Source organism: Epinephelus moara, chromosome 14 (genome assembly GCF_006386435.1).
Source record: "Epinephelus moara isolate mb chromosome 14, YSFRI_EMoa_1.0, whole genome shotgun sequence".
NCBI lineage: Eukaryota > Metazoa > Chordata > Actinopteri > Perciformes > Serranidae > Epinephelus > Epinephelus moara.
The window spans coordinates 23,966,735-23,980,703 of NC_065519.1; positions in this window are offsets into that span (position 1 = coordinate 23,966,735).

Here is a 13,969-nt window from a genome sequence, read left to right on the forward strand (position 1 = left end):
TGCTATCTAACTAACAGTTATATCAATAAGAGCTGGCTTCATGTCAGATCACTGACGTCAACCAGGTTATTCCTCCTTATTTCTGAGGTAACATTAAAGAAATTTGGAGAAGGACAGATACATTGATTGCTGACATATTTTTAAGATGACATTAATTATCCTTGGCTAGAAAAGATCAAGGCTACGTTTCCATTGTTTATATTATCTCTGTAAGGCTACACGCTGCCCTGAAGTAACGTTTGGTGTATTTAGATTTAGATAGCATCCCATCATGAATATATCCTGTCATTGCACACTGTAGTCCTCGTCTGATATTTGAAACTATATTGCGTGATACCCAGAAATCTAAAACAAACTGCGGCACCCGGCTAAACAGAACTGAATAAATAAAATGATGCCACTGAATTTAACTGAATTCAGGATTGTCCAATGAAGGACACTTTTGTCTGATGATATGGCTGAAGAAAACACAGGTAATCAGTCGAGTTGGTTTGACTGGGGCTGAATCAGCTGCGTCCTGGTGCTAGAGGAACAAATGTGTAAAGCCCCTGCCTTTTGGGGTGGGCACTTACGATACGATACGATACGATACGATACGATACGATACACTACGATACAATATACTATATTGTCCTCCTAGGGAAATTTGTCTTGAACTCAGGAGCTGCACATCAGCCACTTATGTACTGCACATAACACCAGCACACAACAGAGCACCATAAGCAAAACACAACACAACCCCTGAGCATCCTGTATCGTCTGCCCGAAGGTGAATGCTAATAGTCAGTGTGGAGAATGCAGGAATACGGAATTGCACTGAAATGATACAGGCTCAGCTCCACTAACAGAGCTTGGTTAGCTTTGGATCACTATCTGGTGCATTATTTATCAGTGGTCTAACTCGAGTCTGGAAAAAAGCTGCTGGGTCAAGTGATTTTGATCTGGCAAACAGTAGGTCATCAGCATCACTTAAACTGCAGAGGTAAATATCCCCCCATAACATTGTTTCTCTGCTTTCTCCCATTGCATTTTAGCTTTTCATAATTTCTTCAAATGTACTGGGTTATTCTGTCGATACCTTAAGAGTATCGAGTACCCATACCCAGCCCTAGGCAGTGACAGCTACTTGTCATTCATTTATTCCTTGGTATTCTTAACTACTATCACTTTGCAGGACAAATTACACAAGCAAAAGAGTTTTAAAATAAACGTTGAAGTGTTTGATGATGTTCTGATAGGTGATTGAAGTTAATGTTGTCCCAATGTTAGAACTCAAAATGACATTTTTTTGCATCTGTGCTTGTACTGTAATTAATTAGCTTTAAAGTAGTTTCACTCCCCCCTGTATCATCACAGTGTGCTGTGGGACTGCACAGAATCTGCAGAGGTTCAGTAGCGAGCGAGACTTTGAATGCAATCTCCTTGCATGAACCCTTTTCTGCAGATTCGTGTTAGCCTTGCTCCTATCTATATTTGTATACCCACTTAGAATACAATAGAGGAAATTTGGCAGGAGAGAATGTGCAGAGACATGAATGTTAGCGTGAGCATTTGTTGGATTACTTCAGCGGGAACAAGTGAAATCTCCGCACGCTGCCACGATCCTCCTCCTGCTCCCTTTTCTCTGGCACTCTCTGCGGACGGCAACCGGGATGGTGAACTCTGAGTGACCTGCCTGTGCATGTCATTCCTCAAAAGCAGTTACAGTGGGGCATATTTCCCTTTGACCAGGCAGGGATGTCACACACTCAAATATACCAGCCACGCATGCAAAGCACAGAGCTCTTTCAGCTGCTCATCCTACCACCCCTCACTCAGATTGTCTCCACCTCCGCGCACACACACACACACACCAACACCTCTGCCATTGCTCCACTCTAAGATAACCCCTCCCTGAGCATGGTCAAAATGTGTCTTTCACACGGGCGGCTGGCCAAAGTAAATAAACCAGCCACATGCCAGCTAACGAGGGCATGAACAGGGTCAGAGGGGGGGCTCGCCGGGAGGTGCCAGGAGTGACAGAGGGAGGGACATGGTCACGCAAAGAAAACAAGCCCAGCAAGAGGCAGCCAGCCTTCTCACGCAGGGGCCCAGACATATGTCTTGTCATGCAACAGCCACCCCATCAACCCAAATTAGGGCTGACGGAGGTAATAAAGCGAGGGAGCAAAAAGGGAGGAGAAAGTGAGGAGAGGAGCAATCCCCTCCTGCTCCTCGGAGAGTGTAGAAGTGAGAGGGAGGATATATTGTTCACCTTTTAGAAGAATCTTCCAAAACAACTCTGGTGACCTCGGTGTACCTTGGAGTGGCAGGCTGTCTGCATGGTAAAGTCTTAGCGGTCACATTTATCAGTCTCACACACGTCATGTCCTCAGTTAACCTCCAGTGAAAAGCAAACTTAAGGAATGCAAGGATCTGTGTCATCGATTCTCTTAACAGCACTATGGAAAACTATGGAAAAGCCAGTTTACTTGGGCATACGCAGACACTCTGATTTCTACGGCAAGTAGTTTTGCCATTATATCCAATTACAGAAGGCGTGCAGCGGAGATGTTTTTGCTACTAAAAAAAGAGAAACTGAACCTCTCTTCAACCTGCTTCATGTTGTCTTTGCTACAAAATATTTCTGTGGGCCTCAGAAACTTGCTGAAGAAAACACAAGAAGCCCAAGCTGACCAATCACAGTTCTTGCCATCCCCTCGTGGTATCTCCATAGCCTCTGTAGACACAGCACTTTATTACATTTGAAAGTATGGGCACACATTTACAAGGTTCCTTCAGCTTGAGGAAAGTTATTTAAGACTTTCAGTGCCACTCAGAATGAAATTTAAGACCAGTGTTACAATAAACAAAACAGAACCAAAAAAATGAGCCAACAGCAGTTATGTAGGGTTAGGAAAAGCTTTTGCCCAAATATTTACTGGAATATAAAACATGACTTTTTTGTCTTGTGGCTAAGACGCGGGTTGAACAGACCCTCAAATGCATATGCTGCAAAATCTCAATTAAATAGCATATTTTCGTTGAATATACACGTCCTCATGTCGTCTAGGGTACAGTGACAGCTAGCTAGCAGACAGTGGATCTGCTCTTAGCATCCCAGCAAGAAACAAAATATGACTGTTGTTGGTTCTGCTGCGTGACATTTATACAAGAGGCCTTTGGTGAATTACTTAAGAAAAATAGATGCAACCAATTATTTTGAGTTTTACAATCCAACGTCAGAAAAATTATTCATAAAATCCCACTATGTCTTGGCATTTTTAAGACCTTTGAAAGATTGATTTAAGACATTATGATAATGAAATAAATGCCTTTAAAGACTTTTTTAGGATCTGCTGATGCTGATTTACAGCGTTGCTATGGCAGCTGCGTGCTTTGGCTATGTAGCTACATCGTAACCCCTTTAACACAGAACTATACATCCACATTTAGGACATCTGCCGTGCTTGGACTCTGTTAGACTCTATTCAATCCACAGTTGCTGGAAGGCTGGAGCAATGACAGACCAGGAAAACACTGTGAATAGGTTGCCAATATTAGACTTATACATGAATTGACATCCACAATCGTTCACTCCCACAGGTGGGAATTTACTCTCTTAACTGCTTTAAAGCCCTTTTAGAGTTGTTCAGTGAATTTAGGGTCATTAGTTCACCTAAGTTGCATGTCTCGACACAGTGGGAGGAGGCCGATGGACACGCAGAGGCAAACTCACACAGGGAGATCATGCAAACTCCAGGCAGGAGACAGGAGGAGGGAAACAAAGACAAAACCTCTTCTGGGGTGATGTAGAAACCACTGAGCAATTTCATAAATAATAGATGCTGTGCCATTTACAAAAGATAACGTTCGTGAAAAAGTCATTGTGTCCATTTTCCTCAATCACTGCAAGATAAACCCACTACCCCTGGATGTCTTTAGTTCAGACGCAAATACAAACGTCAGGAGATCATTGATGAGGCCAGCTTCCTTCCACTGAGAGGCAGCCAGTCTGACGGTCTGAGGAGCAACATGTCAGCTAGCATAGGTGGTCTGTGCCAGATGTGAGGTATAGGGTGCCTCTTGGCCTCTGAGTGAGCATATGGAATACATTGTGCGTGAGGGACTCCTCTGAGACTGTTCTCTCTTAAGCTATTTGAGTTGCGAGGCAGCCCCCGCTTTTCCCCACAGAAACTGTGGGATTTAGAAATGTATCACCTTCAGTTGAGGGTGCAACAAGGAAAGGGGGGCAGCAAAGTTTTTTAAGGGGGGTAGAGGGGCAGGGTAAGAAGGTCAAACTTTAAGGTTGTTTGTGTCTGGGTCTGCCTCCATGGGAAGCCTGGGGATGGTAGGACTCATGTCTCAAAGGTCACCATTCAGAATTATATCCCTGGGCCTACACTTAACAAGACGTATGTTGTGTTTGTTACTCTATTACATGAAGATAACATAACCTCTTTATTTGTCCATCTCTCTCTCTTTTTTTTTTTTTTTAACAAAATATGGGCTTCGGTTTTCACATCTGCCTCAAATGCAGCTCCTCCCTGAGGTTCCTATAATATTGTCAATGATTTACCAAAGCATATCGAATGGGGAGGAAAAGGCATATCATCTCATATGAAATACAGGGCCAACATCAGTCTTCTTTGCACATGTCCGTAAAATTGTTCCCAAACAATGACAGAGCACCACTCGCTCCATCTATGCTAGTTCAAAACACCATTTAAAAAAAACATCATTCAAACTTTTTCAGGGTCTGTTCTGCAAATCAGTACGACTTCTTCACTCTCTCCCCTGACACAACTGCGGTCATTTTTAAGATAGACAAACTATGGCATCCATTGGTTCCAACCATGTCAGCATAGTCTATTGGGAAAGAGGCTAAATAAACTTGGCGAGGGAACGACTGACATGGCCATTTTTAACGGGGGCTCTTGAATTCTCACCTCCAGATATCTAAATGAAAATGGGTTCTATGGGCACCCACAGGTCTCCGCTAAACTTGGGAAGTTTGTTTCCAGTAAATCGTTTGTGTTCCTTACAAATCAAAGTACAAATTAAAACTGCATATTTGCATTTTTAAAGAAAAGGAAAAAAATTAACTGCCTCACATGTAAAGATACGTAACACATTAAAACCAGATTTCGACAATGTTTCAGATTTAGTCTGGTCTTACTGAACATCATTGCAAAGCTCAAGACCTCTCTGTTTATGGTTTCAAAAACTTTAACACCACAAATAACTAATATTGAGACAACTAGGACTTGTAAGCAGGTTCAGTGTAAATTCTGTCTTATTGATCTCTCAGTTAAGAAGCAGAAAAATTGAGTTCAGACTGTTTACTTAGAGCACAGCTATACTCACAGATAACTGAGCTTTTTACCTGCCGGTTAAGAAGCAATCAACCCATAAACCTTCCCCAGACAGTCTGGACCTTAGTGGAGTCCTGCAGGGATCAACAGATGTGAAGTCCGGCGGCCAGTGGCTGCTTGCTCCGCTGCCATTCAGCAGCTAACAAGTGGAGCTGCTAACAGCCACCATGTACTAACAAACTCCACAAATCCATTCAACAGCTCCACCATCCACAGTCAGATACACATGGCTGATTATTTCCTGCTGAATTACAGCTCATGACTTGCACCAATGGCTGACACTGCTCCAGTGTGAGTATTTTTGCTGGCTAGCCGAACATCCTGGCCCAGAATGTTTACTGGGGTTCTCCAGCCTGTTGCTCATGCAGCATCTGAAGATATTTGTAAGCGCGGCCATTCTCGGCTTTCAATGTCTGATAGTCCACCACGAACATTTTTGTTACATCTCGTCTCGTCAACAGAAATGAAACATAGATTTTGTCTCAGTTTTTATTATCAAGATTTACTTTTAGCTCATCATCGTCTCATTTTCATCATGGACAAAAGGTTGAAATATTTTCGTCATAGTTTTTGTCAACAAACACTGCTGGCCACCCCAATAAAAAATTCCTTGGGGTGCCACTGGCTCCTTTCATTCTGTTCTACTCAAGAAGGGTAGAACAAGCATACATCCATTTAAAAGCTGCATACACTATGCAGCAGCGTTTCACTTTCTGGTGGTGTGAAATCAGTACTACCATTTCACGCTACATGATCGACAGAAGATAATCTTCGCCCGTGTCAGTTTATAAATTCTCTCCTTGAACAATGGCTATTAGTCTGCTAACAGCTATGTGTTTACATTCCCCCATAAATGACTGTAGCACCAAAAAGAACACGCCTTATATAGACAAATCCACCGAGTGGAGCATTTGAACTTGTCCCATACCTAAACAAAGTACATGAGTGAGATAAAATCACTTTAAATGTATTTTTTTCTCCAGCATGAAACTCCTGTGACCTTCAGACTGACTTTCACATGAAAGGAAAGGTACAGTGATACAAGAGCTTTAATCATGCTGGCAGAGCTTGTTACATAAACAGCATGTGTTTTTGTCTATGTGGATGACTGCTTGAAAGCATCCTTATGTCTGCTTGCACTGCATAAATACATATGCATGAGTATGCATGCCTGTACAGCTTGTTTCAGCCAAACAGCTGAACAGGTCAATGGTTCCAGTTTATTTCCACATGGGCCGGGCCACAGGGTGCGCTGCAGTCTGATGGAGAGGGCTGAGATGGACTCCAGTGCAGCTGGGACTCGAGAACATGCCAGAGTGAAATAAAGTCCGGAAAGTGATTGGTAATTTGTATGAAATGATGCTATAAGATACATATTACAGAAATTGCCTTATGTAAGTAAACAGAGTTCTTGGCATTGTCTCGTATCCCAGACTCAATAGTCAGATGTCAGTCCTCATTTCTCTTCAAGAGCCACACTTAATGACATAAAAAAAATTCAGTGTAGTCATCTAATTCATCCAGATTGCAGCTATGATGTCAACTTAAAAAAACTGTACTTCTTGAGCTCCTTTCTAATTCATACAAGGGTAGTGTAGCCGCATTGCTCAAGCGAACATCATAAAAGAAGGCAGAAAATTAGAAATATCTGTGATTAATTTGTTACTTGTGAATCAGAGGATGTTGGTTTATATTCTTAATCATCATCCATGCAAAACAACAAGAGAACAAAGGGTCTGAATGGCAGACAAATTCATCAAATAAATAATTTTAGAGCCACATTTTCCTGTTCTCTCTGCAGCACAAAAATGCTCTCTGACGCAGAGAAGCTCTGACCCTCGGCCATCTGTCACCTAAAGCCAAATATGACAGCTCTCACTTTTGGAGAGCACCAGAGGGCAAGAGGCTGCTGGGAGTTGTGTCTTCTCCAAGAATCACACTGTTATTTCACGTCAGCATGCACTAAGAGCCACAATCACTCTCTGTACTTGGGGACAGAAGTATAAACACTTCAGCGGCGTGTTTCGAGAGATCTCTGCTCATCAAGCAGCAGCGGGGAGAGTATTGAATGTCTGCGGCTTATATGAGACAGTCAGTCTCCTCAGTAAGTGAGAACTTGAACTGAACTAATAAAGTTGAACTGAGTTGACAACCATTTGAAAGTTTTAGAGACAGTTTCCCTCACTGAATCTATACCACTCACAAATGGGGGAGCATAGATAAACAGAAGCAGGTGAGTCGCACCAAACACTTTAAGCTTTGAGACGACTGAAACATCAGTCAAGCAAAAGGAGCTGTGATAGTGTAAGGAAGATGAAATTCACTGTACAGTCATAGTATTTCTGAAACTACTGTCATGATGCAGACAAAGAATTGTACTCCCTGAAGAAATATTATCATATTTTTGAAACAATGAAATAGTGAATCCAGAGAGAAGCAGACAGAGGGGTCTACAGTCTGAGTTTAAAGGATATATCCAGGATGTCAAACTGACTCAGCAGCAACAACAGGTTAGAAAGACAAAGATAGTTAGAAGCTAAAGCCGAACTATAGGCTACAGATCACAGTGTAAAAGTGAACCACCACAGCACTGCTGATCGCCACACAGCACAATAAATATAAAGGGAAACTTTGCCCATATTGAACCAGCTGTATGGCATCGCAGTGTGTGCAGATGAGTGGTGTTTGGCTTCGCCCCCCGTCCCGCTGCCAGCACCTGGACCTCCGCTGCTGGACAGGCAGGGATCTCTGTGAAAAATAAAACAACGTTCATCTGCGCACACTGCGATGACACACAGCTGGTTGAATATCAGCAAAGTTTCCCTGCTTCCCTTCACTGGTTCCTGTACAGCAGGGTCGGCCTTTTTTGTCACTGTTATAATCATTAAAAAGCAAAAGCAGCATGTGTATACATTCAGTAGGCTATATCTTCAGTAGCTAGCTAGCTAACCCTACACTTTTCAGGGTTTGATTTTGGAACAGGAACAGAAACATATATCTTTTTCCAACCTCTCCAGGTAACAATCAATGGAGTACAGCTGTGTTGTTGTCAGACCCTGGTCTGAGTTGGCCTGATGCTACATTATGATTGGCCGGTCTGCGTCTAGGGGTGGGACTTAGCGATGGGTAAATTCCCTGGTCTTGTTATCGAGTCTGTTCCACATTAATTGCTTCACAATTTACACTCCCAGATACTAGTAGCAGATCTTCCTACAGGTGACATAGGTGGCCGCTTAGGACCCGCCCCCCTTCCCAGAACCCCTACAATAAAATACACTTTTTTTTTTCTTTTTTTTTTTATAAAACAAGCGAACAAAGAGGAAAATGATCCAAAGATCTAATGTTGGTCTGTAGTAGGTGTCAACGTTTCCTCATACAGCAGTTAGTATGATGTCCTACGAAAAGTTAAGGAGGTTAGGTTTAGGAAAGTAGTTACTGTGGTTAGGTTTAGGAAAAGAAACATGGTGAGTATCTACTTTAAAATGATCCAAAGTTCACAAGACCAGTCTCTTGGGGAAAGTCCTGTGTTTTGTGACCACACAACCTTCCTCCTTCCTGGACCACTTCTTTCTTTACTCCCATCAGCCCATTGGTTATTTGATTGCAGCTTTTCAAAATATGTGGGTTATGCACAAATTAGTGGGTCATCATTATGAGGGATATGTACGAATTTTGGTGCATTACTTTTCATAGGAAAATGTACAAAAATGAGAACAGCCTGTAGGGATACCAGTTCTAGTAGCAATGCAGTCCACTTTAATGTGTTCATCAGTGAGTGATCTCAGTGATCACAGTCAGATCATGCTGGAGCGTTGATGGGTACAGTGAAGCGGAGTCTATGTGGAAAACATTAGAGTAAGATTAAATGAAAAGGCAAAAGCCATCCCGGCACAGTAAAAAGTATAAGATAAAAGAAGACAAAATTAGCAAATTTGCACATACTTTATGTTTTTTATTGTTTATTATTCTTTAGTATAGTTTGTTAGCTAAGTTGTTGATTTCTCACTAGCTCTTGTTTGTAATAAATACATTGAATATAAAGGATAATGTGCCTTTTATGGGGTGGGGGGTTCTTGCCTTGGGCACCAATTTTGCCAGGTCTGGCACTGCTAGACACGCAGGGGTGTGGTGTGCACATGGGGCATGTGGCACAGCCTAATATAACGCCACACACACACTTATTTCACACTCTCCTCAGCTCTGCTTGTTCCTATTTCAGAACATAATGATTTCCATAGATTCTAAGTGTTTGTGTATATATTTCTGTTTTTAACCAAAGATTACTTATGTTCTTCATTTATTTTAATATTTTCCATCTGCAACTAATTTTTTACAGTGTGGATGAATTCAGCCAACTTCTCTGCCCTTATATTGCAATGATGTATGCGCACCAGAGAGACTGCAGCAGAGTCCGTCAGACCCCAGGACAGTGGATGAACTCTGCCCTCCGAGGTCTATGTCCCGCTGCCATCGACTCATCTGCAGAATTGGAGCAGTGAAGGGGGGTAACCCGACCGCTCGCTGACCCCGCTTCATTTTCAGGATACTAAAATGCACTGAGCTGCTCAAGCGGAACATATGGAGGTGCAAAAGAGAGGGGAATCACGGAACATTATCCGCCCAATTACACAATGAGAAGAGCAACCCGCTGGTAGTATCCATACTGCACGTAATGTTCAGAGTGCCTGTGGCTGAGCCTTGGTCAGACCAGCTCAGCCTCCCCACCTGCAGGGCTCCCAGCCTGGGACAGTCTGTCTCAAAGAGAGGCAGACACAAAACAGCTCATAAATATGTGAGTCGGTAAAAGTATGGAGAAGAAACAGGAACATCCTGTGTCATACCCAAAGAAAAAAAACTTCATTGTCCTATTACAGCAATCTGAGCAGATGCTCTACAGATGATGTGATTTCTGGGGTATCAGGAGACAAAATGCTGTCATGGTTAACCATTTCCAAGTTGAACAGAGAAAGTTCTGCATTGTATTGCAAGAGTAAACACACCAACATTTTGCATGACAACATCTCATCTTCCCTAGTTGTCATGAGAATACCAAGTCATGCTCACTCTCAGTCGACAGAGCTCCGGAGCGCAATGATTTGACAAATCATGACACAAACTCTACCCTGAGTAACCTGAACAAAGTAGGCTAAGAGAGACTTGCATGCATTGGCACAGAAATTGCAGAAATTGTACTTTGTGTACTTCTTGACAGATATTTTAAGTACTTACTGCAGTGAACTACAGTAAAATATCTACTCATGCATTTATTTATATTTGATGCTTTAACACGTTTTTGGATGAATACTGAATAAACTGCATTTGAAATACATATCAAAAAGATTGGATCTAAAATGTCCAGTGTTTGGTTGTGTTCTCCAAATGAGATGTGAAGAAGTAACCCCAGTAGGTTACATGAACACAAACATTTACAGCAACTGTAAATCCGCCTTTTAAATATTTAACATTTAGTAATAAGTATCCCTGATAAACTTTCATTTGGTGCAACTGGAATGCTACATTTAACTTTCATATAATTATTTACTGTGGCTATTTGGGATGCAAAAAAAATGCAGAATCCCAGAATAATCAGCATTTACTCGAGGTCATTTACGAAACTTTCACCCGCATCTCAGTTTGCTCAGCTGTAATGGACATAACTCATTAATTCTTTGCTTTGGGAACTGATGTTTCCAAAGTTAAAAATGAACTTTCATATTTAATATAAGTACATTATCAAAAAACCACAACATTATTCTAATACAGAACAATTTTGTCAGGCTGTCTCAGCTTTATTCCATATTCCTTAATGCAGGGGATTTAATATGCCAGTATTGCAAGTGCAGCAGCAACAAGTGGCGATGGCTGGCACACACATCCAAGCTAGAGGATGAAGTATTTTGTTGTTAATGGAGTGTTTGTATCAGTGCCTCGCAAATCCTTCATAGAGACACACAACAAACCTGTTATTAGTCCACACAAACAGGCAGTGCAGGAGCTACAATCAACAATGTGGAGCATTGTTTTTATAATTTTCTGTAAGGGTAAACATCACTCGTGCAATATCTGTGTATACCAACTGTGAAATTACCTACACGTGATACTTGCAATACTGTAATTAGCCTGTCTATTTATCATATCTTGCTTTTCTTTGTCACAGCTCACAATCATCACTCAGTTTACTTATAACACCGGCCTGTGTTTTTCTACTAATGCTTCCTCTTTGCACTATTCCTCTGCTGCTGCGATGTTGCAAATTTCCCCGTTGTGTGATGAATGAAGATCTCTCTTAACCTTTCTTATCTTAAAGTGACACACTACAACAGCACCATTCAAACAATGCGGGATAATGACTAATGGCAGCAAGTAAGAAGTGAAAAATAGTGTTGAGTAAGGCAGTAATTTCTGGAAAATCACTTTGAGTGCTTTGTCCCACAGAGACAGTAAAAGATCTGGAACAATAAACCCAGTAGCTTCCAAATCCGTAAGTTTGGCCTTCTAACCTGGCAAATCCTGATCACAGAGAGTACTATACACAAATGTACTGTACAGTAAGTCTGAGGTCTTTCTTTTTTCATTGTTATTTTTTAGACATTTTGCCTTTATTCAATAGTGAACGCTGAAGGTAGATAGGAAAGGTGGGGGAGACAGAGAGAAGGTGATGTGCAGCAAAGGGGCTCGGAAATTGAACCTGAGCTGCTGCAATAAAGACGTAGACTTAATGGTGCTTGCTGTACCAGGTGAGACCCCGGGGTCTCACTTATTCTGCTGCTATCCTGCTAGTTTTAACTTGCTTACTGAGGTAACTGTACAATCTCCTAACTTTTGTGCACTTAAAAACTGTCACCTAGCCTAAACCCTTCAAGTGCTGTCTTTCCCTGTCTTAACATTACCTTTTGTTATAGTTCAAACATGGTTGTTGTCGTGCTACTATAAAAGATTAACTGCAAAAATTTATGAAATGAAATGAGTTCTGTAACCTCTCATATGAAGACTTAAAGGATAACTTCAGCATTTTTTAACATGGACCCCATTCCCCCGTGTAAATTGATCAAAGAGAGTGGTGTGAACAAATATTTCTGAAACTGTTCCAGTATCGAGGGAGCCAGTAGTGACTGGCAGCTGCAGAACGGGCTGCAATGGAAGCACATGGGGCAACTGAACATCATCACTGCATGTCCATTTAAAGTGGTTATTTTTGCCATAGAGCAGCTCAGATTGTTACACAGATTGTCTGAAGTGTTTCTTTACCTTTCACTTGATCCTGCAACATCAGGAGATATCACAAGATGTCACTTGTTGCAGGAGAACAACAGTGGAAAATGTGTGAGTTCTGGAGCGAGCATAGTAATCAGAGTAGTTTACAGTAAATGTAGTTTAGTGTTATCTAAAAGCTATTTAGTGTCATGGATGATTATTTACATGATTTCAATAATGATTTGACCACCGTCAGTATTTATGTGAGCGGAGTACATGCACTTAAGAGTGGACAATGAGAGAGAAAGGAAAAATAGGCAGCGGAGGCTCCTCAGGACGTGAATCAGGCCGACCATGGAGTTCTAGGAGTTGCTGTGACCCTCTGCCCACAGAGGGAAAATGTTTATAGTTTCAAAAACTGCTGTTCACATCAGTCTCTTTGACCAATTTACAAGGGGGAAATAGGGTCCAGGTCGAAAAATGCCTGACTTATCCTTTACGCCATTATCTTGGCACTTAAAATGTGATGAATATGGCTAAGTGCATTGTATTAAACATGTGTATAGGCTTCTACTGTGAGACTCTTTGCTTAACCCTATGCATTATAGGGAGCTGAGTGTTAACCAAAGGTGCATCCTGGTGACTTGTTTATGTCAAACTCTTAATGATAAGCTCTCCATTGTCCCTGTATTTCTCTACGGTAAGGTATGACAGTAGCATACTAAAAGTTGCATTTAATAGTTGATGTGTAGCAGACATAATAATCTGACCTCGACAAACAGCAGTAACCTGGGTCTTTAATCTTATTATCAATTTTAACAGCACTTAGGCTGCACTGTGGCCTCTCACAGAGTTTAAACTCCTAAATTTTAGGTAAAAAAGTATGAAATTATCCCCTAAAAATAACATTTGATTTAAAAGCACAACTGATGAGGTCTCAATACTCTATTTATGCACCTTGGAAACAATGCAATAATCCCCTGCCATTTTAAAAAACAAAGTTTTTGTTTTTTTGGATAAAAACAACATAAAACACAGAATGTCATGAGACACAGCCCACATCATTTTACAAAGTTACATGGATGACTGAGCTGAAAAACACAGAAGGGAATGAAAGTTCAAAGTAAATATTTGAGTGGCATGTCTAAAGAAAGTTTCAGAATAATATCCAGATTTAGTTTTACTTAATGTCAGTTTAAAATTGCCTCCCATGATAGATTACTGCATTTAATGCTATTCTGGATTGTAATTTAACAAAATTTTGTGGCAAGTTTGACCAAATCCCATTTTGTTTTTGCTCTTTTAAATCCTTACATAAGCTTTCCTCACTACTTATAATATTTCCACTGTGGCAGTGTCCTTTAAAGTATTAAACGAGGAAGATAATGCAGTTGCTTCATCGGGCAGGAGGTGGGAAATGC